This window comes from Sus scrofa, chromosome 6 (assembly GCF_000003025.6).
Source record: "Sus scrofa isolate TJ Tabasco breed Duroc chromosome 6, Sscrofa11.1, whole genome shotgun sequence".
NCBI lineage: Eukaryota > Metazoa > Chordata > Mammalia > Artiodactyla > Suidae > Sus > Sus scrofa.
This window is the reverse complement of record NC_010448.4, coordinates 18,828,346-18,844,312: the sequence shown is the minus strand read 5'-3', so window position 1 is coordinate 18,844,312 and position 15,967 is coordinate 18,828,346.

The following is a 15,967-nucleotide window of genomic DNA, read 5'->3' as shown; positions in this document are numbered from 1 at the left end:
CATTTATAAAAGTTAGTCTCTCTTATTCAGACCTCTCCCAGACACATCTCAGCATATCTAAGCCCTTATGGACCAGCAGCCCCCATCAAGCTGGCACCCACAACACAACAGGTGTGGGATGCAAGACTTGGTGCCCTGCCCCCCCCACTCTGAAGGGCCCTCCCAGCTCCAGAGGTCCTGAGATCAGCTGAGGCTTTGTCTACACAGCAGGCCCCTCCTCTCCCTGTTCCATCCTGCTTCCTTTTCTTCTCCGCAAGCGTCCTGACCCCAAGGGCCCTACTGGTCTGTGCCCTGCAGGCTCACTTTGTCTCAGAGTCTGCTTCTTGGGGTGAATGGCATCAAGGCTCACAGGAAAACCACTCATCTCTTTGTCATCCGTGCTGGGCTTTGCATCTTTTAGCCAATCACCTAACAAACCTTACTGACCTCGGTGGAGACCAGAGGCAGAAACAGAGATGGCAGGTGCCCAGGCTCACAGGCTGCTGTATTAGTGGGAAATGGATGTGGAAACACACCAGCCCTGCTACGTGATGGCAAAGATGCCCCTGGAGGAGCATCAAGGTGGTGACCACCAGGGACCAGACAGACTGGAGTCTTGGAGGACGAGTTGCTCCTCTGGACACAGGGGATGGACTGAGGCCTCAAGGCTACTATCAGCCCCAGGTTTCTGAGCTTGGCTTTTGCTCAGGTTCTGGCCTCCTCGGTTGGGACACATTTTCTTTCCATGACTTGCCCCTCAGACCTGGGCCCTCAGAGCTCACATTGGTCCCCAGATACCAGCTCTGAGATGCTCAGAGTCCCTGGGGCTCCATGACCTCCATCAGCAAATCAGCACTAGAGGACTGAGAACTTGCAGGGGCCTAGCTGGCTGGCTGCCCCTCACTCCCAGTGCAGAGGGCCCAGGATAGGAGGGAGTGCTCAGACCATGTTAGGGCAGCAAACTGTGTTAGGGAGTCACCCTCCAAGATGAGGGCGCTTAAGTGGGGATCTAGGAGCCCCACAAAATTGCGAATGAGTTTTCCTACCTAAGTGTGTTTTTCTGGAACTTGCTAGAAGACCAGCACACAGGAGCAGGGATCTGGACCCACCTGGGTCACTGATACCAAGCAACTAGAACAGCACAGCGCAGGTCCTCATTAAACACTTGTTGAATGAATAACGAAGGGAGCTCAGAACCAAAGAGGTAAAGAGGGGCTGCCATAGACACCTGCGGCTGACAGAACAACCCCAGGGGGGCAGGGAGGGGTCAGTGCAAGGAGCAGGTCCTCCAGATCCTCCCAGCTCAACTGGGCACAGAGGTGAGCGGAGGACGACAGGGCCTCGATGACAACTCCAAAAGGCCATGATCACTGTGTCCTATTTGGCAACATTTACATCTTCACTCTGTGCTCCTTTTTTAAAAAGACATTTCTCGGGGCTCCTTGTAATGACCCCCAGACTTGCCTCCTCCCTTCCCAGGACATCCAGTCCTTCTCAGGGAGGCTTCTGCAGGAGCATGTCCCCAACCCCCACGCCAGCTGCCAGGCAGGTGAAGGCTCCCAGGTAAGGACTCCAGAGCCGGGACCCCAGTCTTGGTCAGTTTTCCACCTTCCCTGCAGCCCCCACCCCGTCTGCCAATTACTCCTTCCCCCCATGGCCTCGGGGCAGATCTTATAGACCTTATCGCCCTCTCCATCTTTAACTGCCACTTGGCTGGTGACAATCACAGCTGCCCAACACCCCCTTACACCATCCCTATACACCCTGTCCTTGGAGCAGCTGTGGAAAATTCCTGATTAAGATCTCAGGGGAGGAAGTGGCCGGAGGGGCCAGGGCTGGTTTCCAAAAGCGCTGGGGCCCTGCAGAGTGAGGGGCCACAGCTTTGCTGGGTGACCTTGAGCGAGCCACTCCCCCCTCCACGATTCCCAGGCCTGGGTCAGCTCCAAGGTCCCTCCCAGGCCTGGAGGGGAGCACTTGCTGTTTCAAGAAGACTTCCCTGTGCCCCCAACCCCACATCTCTCTGGGGTGGGATTTCAGCGGACCCCTCAAAAGGTTTCTCAATAGGACAGTTGAAGGGACTGTCAAACTCCTTGTCCCAAAGCACAGACCCCCCCCAGGAAAGGGGCTTCCTGGCCTTGGAGGGAGGCCCATCCCTCGGGGAAATGCTGTCCTTGACGGGGTACACCATGGGTCCCATGCGCCTCCCTCCTCCCAGGGCTTCAGCTGCCATGTGGTCCCGATCCTACTGGGTGTGAGACCCAGGAGTGGGAGTTGCAGGAACCCAGCCCCTAGCCCCCTCAGTAGCCAGATACAATTGGCACCCCCGCAGTGCAGTTGCCACTCACTCACTAGTCCAGGGTGAGTTCCCGGTGCCCTGGCTGAGGGCCTCTGGTCTCCCCCAGGAGGATAGGGGCAATAAAGGAATGGACAGACTTGGCATCAGGGAACTCCCTGGAAACGAAAACCCGGGCACCGGGGGTGGAAATGGTGAGGACGGAAGGACCAGCTGTCTTCATGGCCACAGAGGCACCTGAGACTTTAGCACCAGGACAGGCACTCACAGCCTAGCCCTGCAGGCAAAGCAGCAAGGAGAGGACAGCTGGCTAGCAGAGGAGGGGGCTGCCCTGGAGGAGAGGGGAGCCAGGAAGGGTGGGCAAGGATGGAGGGGGTCCTGGGGCATGGGGTCCGGAGGGGCGTGGCCAGTGATGGGACCAGGTGATGGGACCAGGGCACACAATGCCATGGGGGTGGGGGAGGGAAGAGATGGTGGGAGATGAGGCCGAAAGGGGTCCGATCCTTTCTTCATCACACACATTTATTGAGTGCCTACTACATACCATGCTCTATGCTAGGCAAGGGAGGCGCCACAGGGAACAAGACTAAGGCCCTGCCCTCCTGGAGCTCACATTCTAGAGGGAGAGACAGACAAGCAGTAAACAAGCAATTATTATACATTCAGTGATAAGTGCTACTAAGAAACAAATCTTTTTTTTTCTTCTTTTTTTTAAGTAGGAGGATTTACACCTTTCTGAGCAATTTGAGCTGAGCTCCACAATAAGGAGCCACCCATAAGTGTGCAGGTAATAAGCACAGGGGTTCCAGGCAGAGGAGGAGCATGTGCAAAGGCCCTGGGGTAGGAGTGTGGTTGGGGATTCCAGACAGCAAGTAGGCCAGATGGCAGGAACTGAGGGACTGAGGAGGTGGGTTGGAGATGTGGAAGGGGAGACACCAGGCCGTATAAGCCAGGGTTAGAAGTCTCATGTTCTACCGTGTGATGACCAGGTGTATATTTTTCAGAGGTTACTTTAGCTGTTGTGTGGGGACTGGAAGGAGGGAGGCAAGGGCGAAGGAAGACTGGTGGGGCCACTGTGGGTACACGAAGGTGGTGGCCGGGCCAGGGAGAGCTGCGGATGGCAGGGTCATGAGGAGTGTTGAGAGTTGAGATCCATTCTGAAGGCAGAGCCAACAGAACCAGTACATGGATCCGTGTAGCTCAGGGGGTAGAGAGAAGAGGGGGCAAGGAGGACTCTGTGGCGGAAATGCGGTATCCTCGCTCATAGGGAAACCTGGCAAGAAGGGCCTTGAATGCCAGTGTAGAAGCCTGGCCTTTGTCCTGGGAAATCAGATCTCATCTGTTTCTGGAAAGCTGGGGTGGTGGCAGTGCTAGGCAGAGAGAATAGGGCCGGGAAGGTTATGGCGACCGCCAGGCACGAACAGACGACAACTGCCCAGCTCTGAGCCACAGGGCTCACCCAACTGCACCCAGACTCTGCCAACTCACTGGAGCCTCTGACAAATGCTGAGCCTGTGGCTCCCCCTGGGGATTCTACGGGCCTGGGGCCAAGAGGGGGTGAGGGGCCAGCACCAGTGTCCTTGGAAAGCTCCCCAGGTGATCCTGAGGAGCAGTCAGGCTGAGACCCAGTGGGCTGAAGAGAAGGATCTTCCACAGAGAGACTGCCTGCCCCCACCCCACTCCCACGGCCGCGTCCGCCCTGGTCCCACGAGGCTGGCCTGGAGAGGATGGGTATGATGCAACCCTGGTGTCGTGAAATAGCCGGGTAAGAGGATGCGCTGCTCGTCGGCCTGATTCACAACACCAGCTGCAGCAACCATACCAGAACTCGGCGAGCTTCCTCCTCTGGATGTGGCTCCGAGGCTGTGAGGCAGCGGTGATAAACCTGTGCAAACATCCTCCCCCAGTGAAGGCTGCCCCGGGCCCGCCCGCGTGAAGCAGGGGCCTAGGGCTGTGAAGGATGGAGGCTGGGTCCCTGCCCACGGGGGGCGCACAGACTTGATGGTAGCCAGGAAGTGGGGAGCAGACACAAAACTGTACAGTGCAGGGGGCAGAGCAACAGGCACTGGAAAGGTCTGGGAAGCCAGAGGCTGGCCGCAGCCTCTCCAGCAACCAGGACCAAGAAATCAGGATTTCTCTTGTACCTTGCAAATCCTGGTCCTTCTATCCAATGTCATAGCAGTTGGACACAGAAGCTACTGGCAACTAAAGCAAAAAAAAGGAAACATGCTTGATGATTAAGATATTTTCTCTGTTAAAGGAACTACTCCTGGCTCCTTTTTCTTCACAGTTAGACTTTTTTTTTTTTTAATCTATTTAGCAAACATCCATTCCACAAGTAACTGTAGGTGTTAATAATGTATTAGAGGAGTTCCCATCATGGCTTAGCAGAAATGAATCTGACTAGTATTCCTGAGGATGCAGGTTCAACCCCTGGCCTCGCTCAGTGGGTTAATCGAGGGTGTTTCCGCGAGCTGTGGTGGAGGTCAAAGCTGTGGCTGTGGTGTAAGCTGGCAGCTACCGCTCTGATTGGACCCCTAGGCTGGGAACTTCCATGTGCTGTGGGTGTGGCCCTGAAAAACAAAAACAAAAAACAAAAACAAAAGTATTAAACACAGTCTGGCTATTGCGGAGGATACACAGAAGAACAGGGCATGATCGTTGTCCTCAAATAGCATATAGTTCATCAGAGGAGGGAAAGCCACCAACAGCCCCAATCCAAGGCATCAAGGCATAAATCCCTGGATAAAATGCTAGATGGGTTCAGAAAAGGGATGACTTCCTCTGGCTGAGGTGATGATGGATCGAATGCATGCACGAGCATAGTTAGGCTACAGGCAAACAGAGATAAGCAATCCTTTAAGGAGGGAGAGTGCCATAGGTTAGCTTGGAGCGTCCTGGCAACCAAGACAAAAAGTAGAATTATCATCAGTCCTCACTATCTGATAAAAAGAATGAGATATCCTTGCTTCCCCCTTTTGCTCTTCTCATAAAGAAAATAAATCTCCATCAACTCTTTATCCCTCCACCCAGGCTTGGAAAAGCTTCCAAAATGAGGGTGGCCTGAGCTCATTCCTGCCACCTCAATACAAAATAAAGCAGTGATTCTAGTAAAAATTCAGTCCTGTGGTAACAGACGTGATCACAGGTTCTTCACCTGATGGCTCTGTCGAGAGACCAAAGAGCCAAACCCACTGTCTCTCCCACCCTCAGCCTTTCACTTTTACATACACCTTTAGTTTTTCTTAACTTCCCTGTTGTCAACGTTTTGTCTTTCTTGAAAGCAATACACATGGTCATTCTGCTCGATTTTGAATTCCACAGGTGCATTTCTTTTTTTTTTTTTTCGGTCTTTTTTTGGGGGCGGGGTGCAAACCAGAGGCATTTGGAGGTTCCCAGGCTAGGGGGTGATTTGGAGCTGCAGCTGCCAGCCTACACCACAGCCACAGCAACACAGGATCCCAGCTGCGTCTGCGACCTCCACCACAGCTCATGGCAACACTGGATCCTTAACCCACTGAGTGAGGCCAGGGATGGAACCTGCATCCTCATGGACGCTAGTCAGATTCATTTCTGCTGAGCCATGACGGGAACTCCCATTTTTAATCAGAAGACTCTTTATTAGTGCCTCTGGAGCCCTGGAGCCTCTGACCTGATCCTGGAGCTGGGACCAAGGGACCTAGAATCATAGCCCTGCTTTAAAAGCTCACTCCCCCACCCCATTCCCCAGATTGGGTCCAGCCCTAGACCATGGAGGGAATGGGAAAGATAGAAGCCAAAGGAAGCTGGACCTGGCTTGGCACCACCTACCTCATGACCTCTGGCACCTTAGTTTCATCATCTGTCAGATGGGTAATCTTCTCAATGAATTTTTTGCTGATCAAGTGAAGGAACTTGTGAAGGAAGCGTTTCAGAGGACATTAATAATGCTTGGCACATACATCTATTCCTCGCACCCCCAGCTCGTTAGCTACCAGAAAAGAAAGGGGGGGAAATCAGCTCATCCTTTAAATCAGTGCTTTCTGGTAAGGGCAGGTGCTAAAAGTTATTAACAATCAAACAAAAAGTTGGGATATGAGGATGAGTTGGAGGAACAAGTTGCTCAGGTTCAGAAGGCAGAAACCCAGAGCTGACTTTGGTCATTTGCAGTCATCAGAGCTCAGGCTTTGACAGAGCAAAACGTTCAGAGGATCCTGGAAGCCCAGAGTGGAAGAGGCTCTTCCCATCATCTGGTTGCCCCCTACCAGGTACTTGAGATAAGCTGCTGACCTCCACAATACATACCCCAGAGGATCTCTGCCAGTGTCACCCCTGGTCCAGTAACAAGATAGCACTTGGCATCCAGGCTGCATTTGTGCTAAAGTGGGGAGGGGGCTGGATCCCAGGGGAGTCTTCCCTCCAGATGGGGTCCCTGAGGCTGGGTGAAGGTCCCATAGGGTATGGAGCCTCACGGCAGGAAGTTGGAGGGGTGCACATGGCACAGTAGCAGCTCCCTCACCCCCAGGGAGCCTAGTTAGCAGCAGCACTGAACACACACTGGAGAGGCTCGGGATGAACCTGGCAACCTCGTGCCTGCCACAGGTGGACACGGGGAGGCTGGGGCAGGTGGACACTAGGAAAGAGCATCCTTGATGAGGCCCAGGGATTCAACCAGAGTTGTTAGATGGTCATTCGCTTGTGATTTCCTGGGAAATGTGACACTGATGTCCCTTCCCATGCTCTCACTGCCCCCCATGATGCTCTTCAACTGATGCCATGTTGACTGATTAACCACCACCAGCAAAAACCATCCTAGACCACTGGCTTTGACCTTGGTGGGTACACAGTGGGCCCTAGGTAAGCTGCATATCTTTCCTAGTTAGAACTTTCACCTTCCAGTGCCTCTCAGACACCCTATGATTTACTGAAAGTCTGTGCTGAGGAGTGGGGGGATGCAATTCCACATTGAGAGAGGCTCAGAAGCCTACTTTACTCCCTGCTTCCAGCCAGAATAAGGGTCTTGACCCTGTTCTTGACCCAGGGCATGAAAATCACATAGGGAGCTTTTAAAAAAAAGTCAAAAAAATAAAATAAAATAAAATAAAATAATAAAAAATCAATAAAAAATAAAAAAAGTCAGTGCCTAGGCCCCTCCCCAGACCAGGTGAGTCAGAAGCTCAGAGGGCAGGGGCTTGGAAATCAGTAGTTTTAAGAGCTCCCGGGGTGACTCTAATATGTAGCCGGGCTTGAGAATGGCAGAGCTGGGACATAAGCTAGAGAAAGATGTGTTGGCTAGGCTGTGCACAAGCACAAAATCTGGTTTTTCTTGATAAAGGTAATGCTGATTTAGAGTTGCCTAAAAATAATCTTCCACATTGTAAAAGGATTTTAATGAGCTTTTTTTCTCCTGGGTAGACTCATGAATACATAAGCAGGCCACCAGCCCTTTGTGTGGATCCAGTGCCTAAGGCCAACAGACAGCTTTACAACAGTTAATTTTCACAGACAATTGTGTGCCCCAAATCAGACCGCTCCTCATCTATCTCTGCCAGATGGGCCACACACCCCAGGTGCCTCCCCAGCCCCCACTTCTTCACCCCTTGGACAAGGTGGATGCCCCCCACCCAGGCTTCTGCTCAGCCAGGAAGGGCTGAACCAAGGCCTACAACTCCGGACAGGTCTCCACCTGGACAGGTCTCCACCTGGCTCCAGGGCCCCTCAACTCACCTGAGTCCTGCTGTTGCCCCTGCTTCAAGGTCGTAGGAGACATTAACAGCTGCACGAGACTGCTGGGGCCAAGCAGGGAGCTGGAGCTCAAAGGTATCATTCTGGGCTGGCAGGGAGGCCACAGCCAAACCACGTCCTCCCCGGCCTCCCCCAGTCTGCAGTATGGATCGTGGTCACTTGCAGAGGGCTTCTGCATCCCCCAGCCACAGGAAATCCTGCCTCTGATCTTCTTTCCCTGGCCCTTTCTTGTGAGCATTTCCTAAGGCCCCCTATTTTACCATGGTGTCTGTGCACACACACCTGCTTACCTCCTTCCCCTAACCACGAGGTGAGCTTAAAAAAGCAGGGGCTGCACCTCAGCCTCAAAAATCCCTCCATAGCTCTTAGTCCTGGGCCTCCTGTGGGTGCTGAATGGCTGAGTAAAGCTCCCGAGTCAGCCTGTGGGGGAAGTGATCCACTTTTATAGGAAGAGGCCCTTTGCTGGTGGTCTCACCCCAGGAGAAGGGATGTTGACTCATTTCACCACTGTGTCCCCACAGCGTAGAACAATGCCTGGCACAGGGTAAATACTCAAACATTGGTTGAATTTCATTCTGCATTTAGTGGTCACTGAATCAGCAAGAATCACAGGTTGAACTTGACATGCCAAGGTCTGTTCCCTAGTAGCATGTCTTTGACTTACTAATTTTTTTCCTTTTTGGCCATCCCAAGGCATGTGGAGTTCCGGGCCAGGGATCAGATTCCAGCCATACTTTTGACCTATGCTGCAGCTGTGGCAAGGCAGGATCCTTAACCCACTGTGCTGGGCCTGGAATGGAACCTGTGTCCTGCTGCTGCAGAGACACTGCTGATCCTGTTGAGCCCATGGCAGGAACTCCTGGCTTACTAATTTTAATCTAATTTTGTCTCTTGGGGAAAAACAACTGCCATCCTTAGGGTGGGGGTAAGTGATTCCTCCCTGTACCCAGTCAAAAAACCTGTTTTGAAGGGCAGATGCCCTAGAGATGCGACTCAACAAGGCTGGGAGCATGGTACACAAAATTAACCTTTGTTAGGGGTGCAGAGTGTGTCAGGCATTAAGTAGGAGCTTTCTGTAAATTAACTTCATCTTCCTATTAGTCTGATGGAATAGGGCTGGCAGCCTGCCTGACACCTGAGCAACCCGATTTGGAGCAGGCACACAACTTGCCCTCAGTCACACGATCGCCAGATGGGGAAAGAGGGATTTAGCCCAACTTTCAGGCTAGCTCCAAAGTTTGCGGTGTCTCTTGAAAATGCCCAGCCCTGAATAGGCCCTGATGGGCCCGTTCCATTCAGGCCTCTGTGTTTGGAGACCCCTCAGTCTTGGGCTGGTCCCCCAATATTCATCCCCTTCTCTTCCCCTGCCCTCATTGTTGCTGAGCATTTTCCTTTTAGAATTTAGTTCTCGAAGAAATCTCTGGGAACTCCATCTTGGGCCCTTTGTGCTAAGGCTAACGATCACTGCCGGCCACCAGAGGGCCACATCCCAAACATCCCCATTTGAGGAATCCAAGCGCTCTTTTAGGTTTGGTTTAATTTTCTTAAAAATAGAAGCCAGCTGATGTGTCTGGCAGACCAGTATGGAAGCTCACCCAGGGAACCACTCTGAGTGCGAGAGGGGCAGCTGGGTGGCGAGGGTGATGCCTCCGGGTGGGCACTGTTGCAGAGGGAGGCATTAACACCAACTGAGGAAAGAGACTTTCCAGCTGACCTCCCCAAGGAGAACGTCTTTCCCAGCAACAGCACTGCCAGCCTGCAGCTTTCCCCAGCTCTGCCTCACTGCCCACCATCCAACCTTCACTTTTCTTTGGCTGGCTCCTTGCCACGCCAGGGCTTCTACGGAAGGCTGGCCATTCCTAGGAAACAGCCAAAGTACCCCTTGTTTGGGGTGACCAATGGCCCTCACCTTGTCCTCTTTCCTTGCCACTAGGGAGGCATTTTAAAGGTTTTTACTGAGGACTCCACTGAAAAGCCTCCAGCTCTGAGACCTGGATAAGTGGGCTATACTTTACCACAGTGGCCATCTCGCCACCTGCCCCTGGCCCCTTGCCCCTGCTCCAGGAGGTGCCACCAGTCCCAGAAGAGACCATGAAGCCCTATAAGGGGTGTGGGGGCACTTGAATGAGGCCCCGGTCCCCAGGTGATTCATCAGGAAGTGGCCTTCCATAGGCCACAGGGGCCTGAGCAAGCTGAGGGCCCTGGGGGAGAGGGAATGGGCTGAAGCTCTTCCATGAAGCCCCTTCAAGGAGAGAACACTGAGGACACCAGGCAGCTGGAGCCCTCGCTCCAGGGCTTCTCATGAGGGGCCAGGTCCCCCAGGTGGAGAGAGACAACCCCCGCCCCCACCTCTTCAGCCATGTGCACATCCCCAGGCAGAATCCCATTCCCAGATCACGAAAACCCTCCCGGTCAGCCACACAGGCAGATACTGTCCAGGGGAGCAGGAGGCACCTGCTCTGGGATCAGGCCCAAGTCTCCCACCATCGAGCCAATCCTGCGTCCCCTTGCCAACCCCAAGGTCAATAACTGGTCCTCGCCCCTTCATTTAAAATGCTTTATGCTGAGAGCCCAAAATCAACGGTCAGAGACTTAATATCTCCCAGCCCCAGAATGCATGCCACATGCTGAATTAGTTCCAGCATGTGCTGGATTTCTTGTCCCACCACACCTCCAGCCAGACTGAGATCCTGGCCAGGGGACTGAGTTCTGAGGCTGATCAGGGGAGAGCAAGACTTTGGAGCTGGGATAGGAGTCCTGTACTTACAGAAACCTGTGGGGGCTTCGCAGACCCAGGGACGCAGCAGGCCTTAGCCTTTCTCGCAGGGAGTGGAGAAGGGGCCCGGCTCAGTCACCCCCAGAGGCTGGGAAGAGGCCCTTCTGCTGCCTTCTGAGGAGCCCCAGGCTGTGCCTCAGCTAAGGACATTCCCAGGAAAGGAGGCCTGAGAGAGGTTTCTGCTCCACTGAAGGATGGAACAAGGGGACACATGGGACTTGGGGAGAACATTCCAGAAATTGACTGCCTATAGACAAGGGTGGTGGTGAGGGAACCATCCTAAACAGAGTAAATGCACAAGTTATTATACAGGAAGGAACATGCAGAACACGTACAAGGACTCTCTCCCACCCTGTCCCTTCTTCCCACGAACACCACACAGAGCGACAATGTCAGCGAAGCAAAGACTCAATAAAAATAATCAGTCAACCAAAGAATTCTGCCCCTTGCATCCCTAATCGAAGTTACTGATCAAGTGAGAAAAGGCTGTACTTTGCCTCCTTCCTCTCTTTATAAAATACGCATTTGAAATTTCTGATGGAAAAATACCCAGTAGATGCCAGCAGCTGAGGTCAACAGGGGCTCACAGTCATCTAACTCAGCCTGCCTGGCTCTTCAAGCTGAATTCCCGTTACTGCTCTCTCTCAAGTGACTTCATATCTCACTGTCATTTCCACTGCCCACAGAGGCACAAACAGTGCAACAAATCAGGGTAATCCAATTTAGCTAGCGAGCTCCTGGCAGACTGTGCCAAGCCTGGAAGCCTCTACCGGCAGATGCCAGCAGAGGCAAACCTGAATAGGGTAGCCAGATAAAATTGGGATATACTTATACTAAGAACTGTTTATCTGAAATTCAAATTTAGCCAGGTGTCCTGTGTTTTTATTTGCTAAATCTGGTGCAGATGAAGGGGCCTTCGCTGCAGGCCATGTAGGCCTGGATTCTACCTGAGAGCCACCAGCCGAGGCCAGCCCTGCTGGGGCCACCCGAGAGATGGGTCTGTTTCTCTGCCAGACATCCCCTCTGGGATCACTGGCTCCCCCACTTCCTGCTCAAACAGAAGCCACTGTCTGAGGCAAACTCTTAGCTTTCCCCTCCTAAGAAATAGATTCTTAAGGACTCCAAGGGCAAAGGCAACAGGGAGGGCAGAGTTTGCCAATGCAATGCTGAGTTTCTGCCAGCCCCCCAGCCACCTGCGCCCCCCCCTTTTAAAAAGATATGGCCTTTATAGAGTTCCCTGGCAGCTTGGTTAAGGATCTCGCACTGTCACTGCTGTGGCTCAGGCTGCTACAGTGCTGTAGGTTTGACTCTGACCCAGGAGCTTCTGTATGCCATGGGCACAGCAAAAAAAAAAAAAAAAAATTCTGGTCTTTACTATTGGTGACAGTAAATCAAATGTCCACCCCTTTCTCAAGGTTTCCCTGAAGATTATGCAGCTCAGCAAATTTCCTTCTTTGAAGGATCAGTCCTGTTTAAACTGACCCCAGGAGACACTCCTCTATAACTTCAGACTGAATGAATGCCTTTTAAAGGCCGCTAAGTCTGAATCCAGGAGTGTGAAGCTGGTAGAGGATGTGGGGAGGGCGAAGGCACAGGAGGCCAAAGCAAAGAATCTGCTCAAACATTTGCTGAGCAAGCCATCGTGGGCTAGATAGCCAGGAGAAGGCACACAGAAGCTATGTCAAAAATCAAGGTTAGGACAAAAAAATTTCCCTCCTTTCCTGGGTTAGCAATTTAGAGCCAACAGCATTTCCACTTAGGTGCTCCTGGTAAAAAAAGGCAAGGAGCTGGAGTTCCTACTGTGGCGCAGCGAAAACAAGTGCAACTAGTATCCATGAGGACGTGGGTTCAATTCCTGGCCTCACTCAGTGGGTCCGGGATCTGGAGCTGCCATGAGCTGTGTTGTAGGTTGCAGACAGGGCTCATATTGTGCATTGCTGTGGCTATGGCTGTGGTGTAGGTTGGTGGCTGCAGCTCCAATTTGACCCCTAGGCTGGGAACTTCCGAATGCCATGGGTGCAGCCCTAAAAAGCAAAAAAAAAAAAAAAAAAAAAAAAAAAAAAAAAAAAAAAAAAAAAGGAAAGAGCCCACTTAAACTTATGAGCAACTCTGGGATGGGGACTTGACTACCCTGGCTACTACCCCCAGCTACCTAGCACAGCCCAGTACACGCAGGAGAGCTATATCTGCTGAAGTGAATTTAGGCTGACACATCAATATATGGGGGCCTGCTTAGCCAGGCCCTGAACTACAGCCAGTCACAAGAGTTATATGCATAAAAAGGCACAGATCATTTGAAATTAATTTTTAAATTTTTAGTTAGTGGTTTAAGCTTCTTTCTAACCTTTTCAGTTAGAAACAAATGGCAGACAAATTTATTTCCTTTCTGTCCCTGTACTGTAATGGATACTAGTAACTGTTAGAAGACAGGCCAGACAAAGGTGACTTCTGAATTCAACCTAGAAGAATGAAGACTGGAGTCATCCTAGACCTCAAAACTGCCTCATTTTCCTCCAGGGAGCTACACAATTTCTGCTAAGTGAACTGTTGACCTCTTTACGATATTCTGAAACACAGGTACAAAGCCTTTTTTATACTGATACATAAAATGAGCATCTTGAAGGATACCATAAAACACACATTTCCATTCGGAATTTTACAACATTTTCTCCCAATTTGCTGGACACAGCTCAGTCAATCTCCATGAATGATGGAGACTAAGTGGGAGCCCAGTCAGGGTGGGGCCTGCCAGCACTTTGGCGGGCCTGGGGCAAGGCACCAGCCTGGGGATTAACTCAGCATCCAGGATGCTCAAGTCACTTTCTGCGTGTCGTGAGGAAAACAATGCGGCAGTGACACGAACTACCTAATGGGCTAGCAAAGGCTCGGATGCCTACTGGAGAAACAAGGATTATGGAATTCAGTTTAAAGCAGCAGAACATGGACACATCTGCACTTAGTTGGTAAACTGAGTACTGAAGCTTTGGCCGAAAGAGATCACTCAAAAAGAGCAGACAGGGGCGGAACAGTCCTCACCTCTTTCTCCTTTGTATCAGTAAATGTATGATTCTGCGGGAAAGTCTCTAGCGCCGTGCCTAAAGTAACCTAACCCTAGAATTTAAATGATTTGTCACAAGAATAACAAGACCTGCTTGACCGTCATTAAGTCTCTAATTAGGAGTTCCTGCTGTGGCACAGTGGTTAAGAACCTAACTGCAGTGTCTGGGTTGCTGCAGAGGCATGGGTTAGATCCCTGGCCTGGCCCAGAGGGTTAAAGGATTTGGCACTGCCGCAGGTGAGGCGGCATAGGTCACAGCTGTGGCTCAAATTCAGGCCCTGGCCCCGGAACGCCCCTATGCCACATGTGCAGCCATTCCAAAAAAACTGAGTGTTTCTAATTAGATAGTAAGTTCTGGTGCGGGGGAGCGGGGGGCAGGAGCAGGGGCTACAGTCTGGCCCCAGTGTGCATGGGCACTGCCTGCTCTGGGCTGAGCCCATCCAGCTCAGGAGTGATAAAACCAAAGGATCAGCTCTGAGAGCTCATTACTCCACTCCAGTTTCCCATAAGAAGTCAGGGGGCCAGAGTTGTTTAAAAAAAAAGAAAAAGAAAAAAATCAAAGAACAAAATTCTTGCAATCAAATCTCAAGGCCTCTGAAATGGACCCAGAAGTCAGTACTTCCCTTCGAGTGTCTCAGTGAGTTCATTATGAGCCACTCCAGGCAGGCACTGACCCTTTCAGTCTCCAAGTGCCCTTGATTTTGTTAGAAAGATTGGAATCTCATTTGGGAGGATGAAAGACTCCCCATGCCACTTTCTCTCAGTTTCTCTGGGTAAATGGTGAAACCATGGACCAGTGTCAAGGGAAAAGATTTAGTTCCCTGAAGGAGTGAGCTGATGACTCTTAACCTAATAACCTGGCACAGGACCATGATTTCTGGGCACAGGCTGTCACCATGGGTACACGGGTACCTATGACATTACAGCTTTTCAAATTAGCCTCGTCTCTCCTGCATCACTGCACCAGCAGGCCTTGCTTTATCACACAACTGGCTGGTAAGACAAGCACTGGGGTTTGTTCCATGAGCCTGGCCCTCTGATATGAACTGAGTTCTCTCTCCTATAGATGTCTCTCTCTGGGCCAGTCCTCAACAGCCAACCGGGACTGCGTTCCCCTCATCCCCACCCAGTTCCCCAGTCAGGGCGGCTCAAGGGCTGGTGGTTTTCCTCTCCTTTCTCTGGAAGGTGGCGACCTCCTCCCCTATGCAGGGCTCATGTGCAGCTCTCCTATTTGGAGCTGGGAGAACGGCAGGACTCAAGCAAAGGCCAAGTCACTATTAATTCTCAGGTAAGGGTGATGAACAAGAGGCGAGCCGGGGAGCAATTACATATTTAAACACCTTGAGCCTCTTCCCCTTTACGGCACTGTTACGTTTCTATCTACAAGATCTAGTATTAAAACAACAACAACAAGAACAAACAGAGCACTAAGCCACACTTTATGAAAGTCCACGGGGTATTTAAAGAACTGTTAAATCCGTTGATTTGTTTAAAATATACATCAGTACATATAAACAGGGCACGACTGGTTAAACCAAGTCCCCTGCTGGGCTTGTCTTCTGAGACTTTCTTAATAAAGCTCAGTTGAAGGTGAAGAGACGGCACTAGAGGAGGGGAGACCAAACAGTCCCCACGGCCCCTCAGGCTACATCCCTGAGATATAATGGAATCCAAGTGATGAACAGCAGATGGTCCCATTATCTGTAGATTAGTCCTTTACCACAAGGCAAAGCAACAATTAATATTTTTACAACCAGCGATTGTGAGGGTAACCCTGCCCAGTGAAGAGTTTTCTCCAGAGGAGCAGAAAGCACCTTTGGAGGCTCCGATCTTGAGTCCTCCTGGGAGAGCCGCCTCAGGAGCAGGCCCAAAAACCAGCAGAGCCGACCATGCCCAATTCATTTTCCACAGCCCCGGCTGCCCTGTTTAGGAACACATACCTGTCCTCACTTCCTCTCCGGTTTAGTCTAAGGCTTCAGGGCCAGTGGCGGGAAAAACAGGGCCAACAATGGGGGACAACCTCTGCTCAGGGCCCAGATACCCAGGCTGCTGGTGTCTGGGTCCTGTACATCAGACACTCGGAGAGAGGCCCGAGCTGGCCTGGCCACATGAGTGGGGAAAGGAAGGAGGGGCTGTC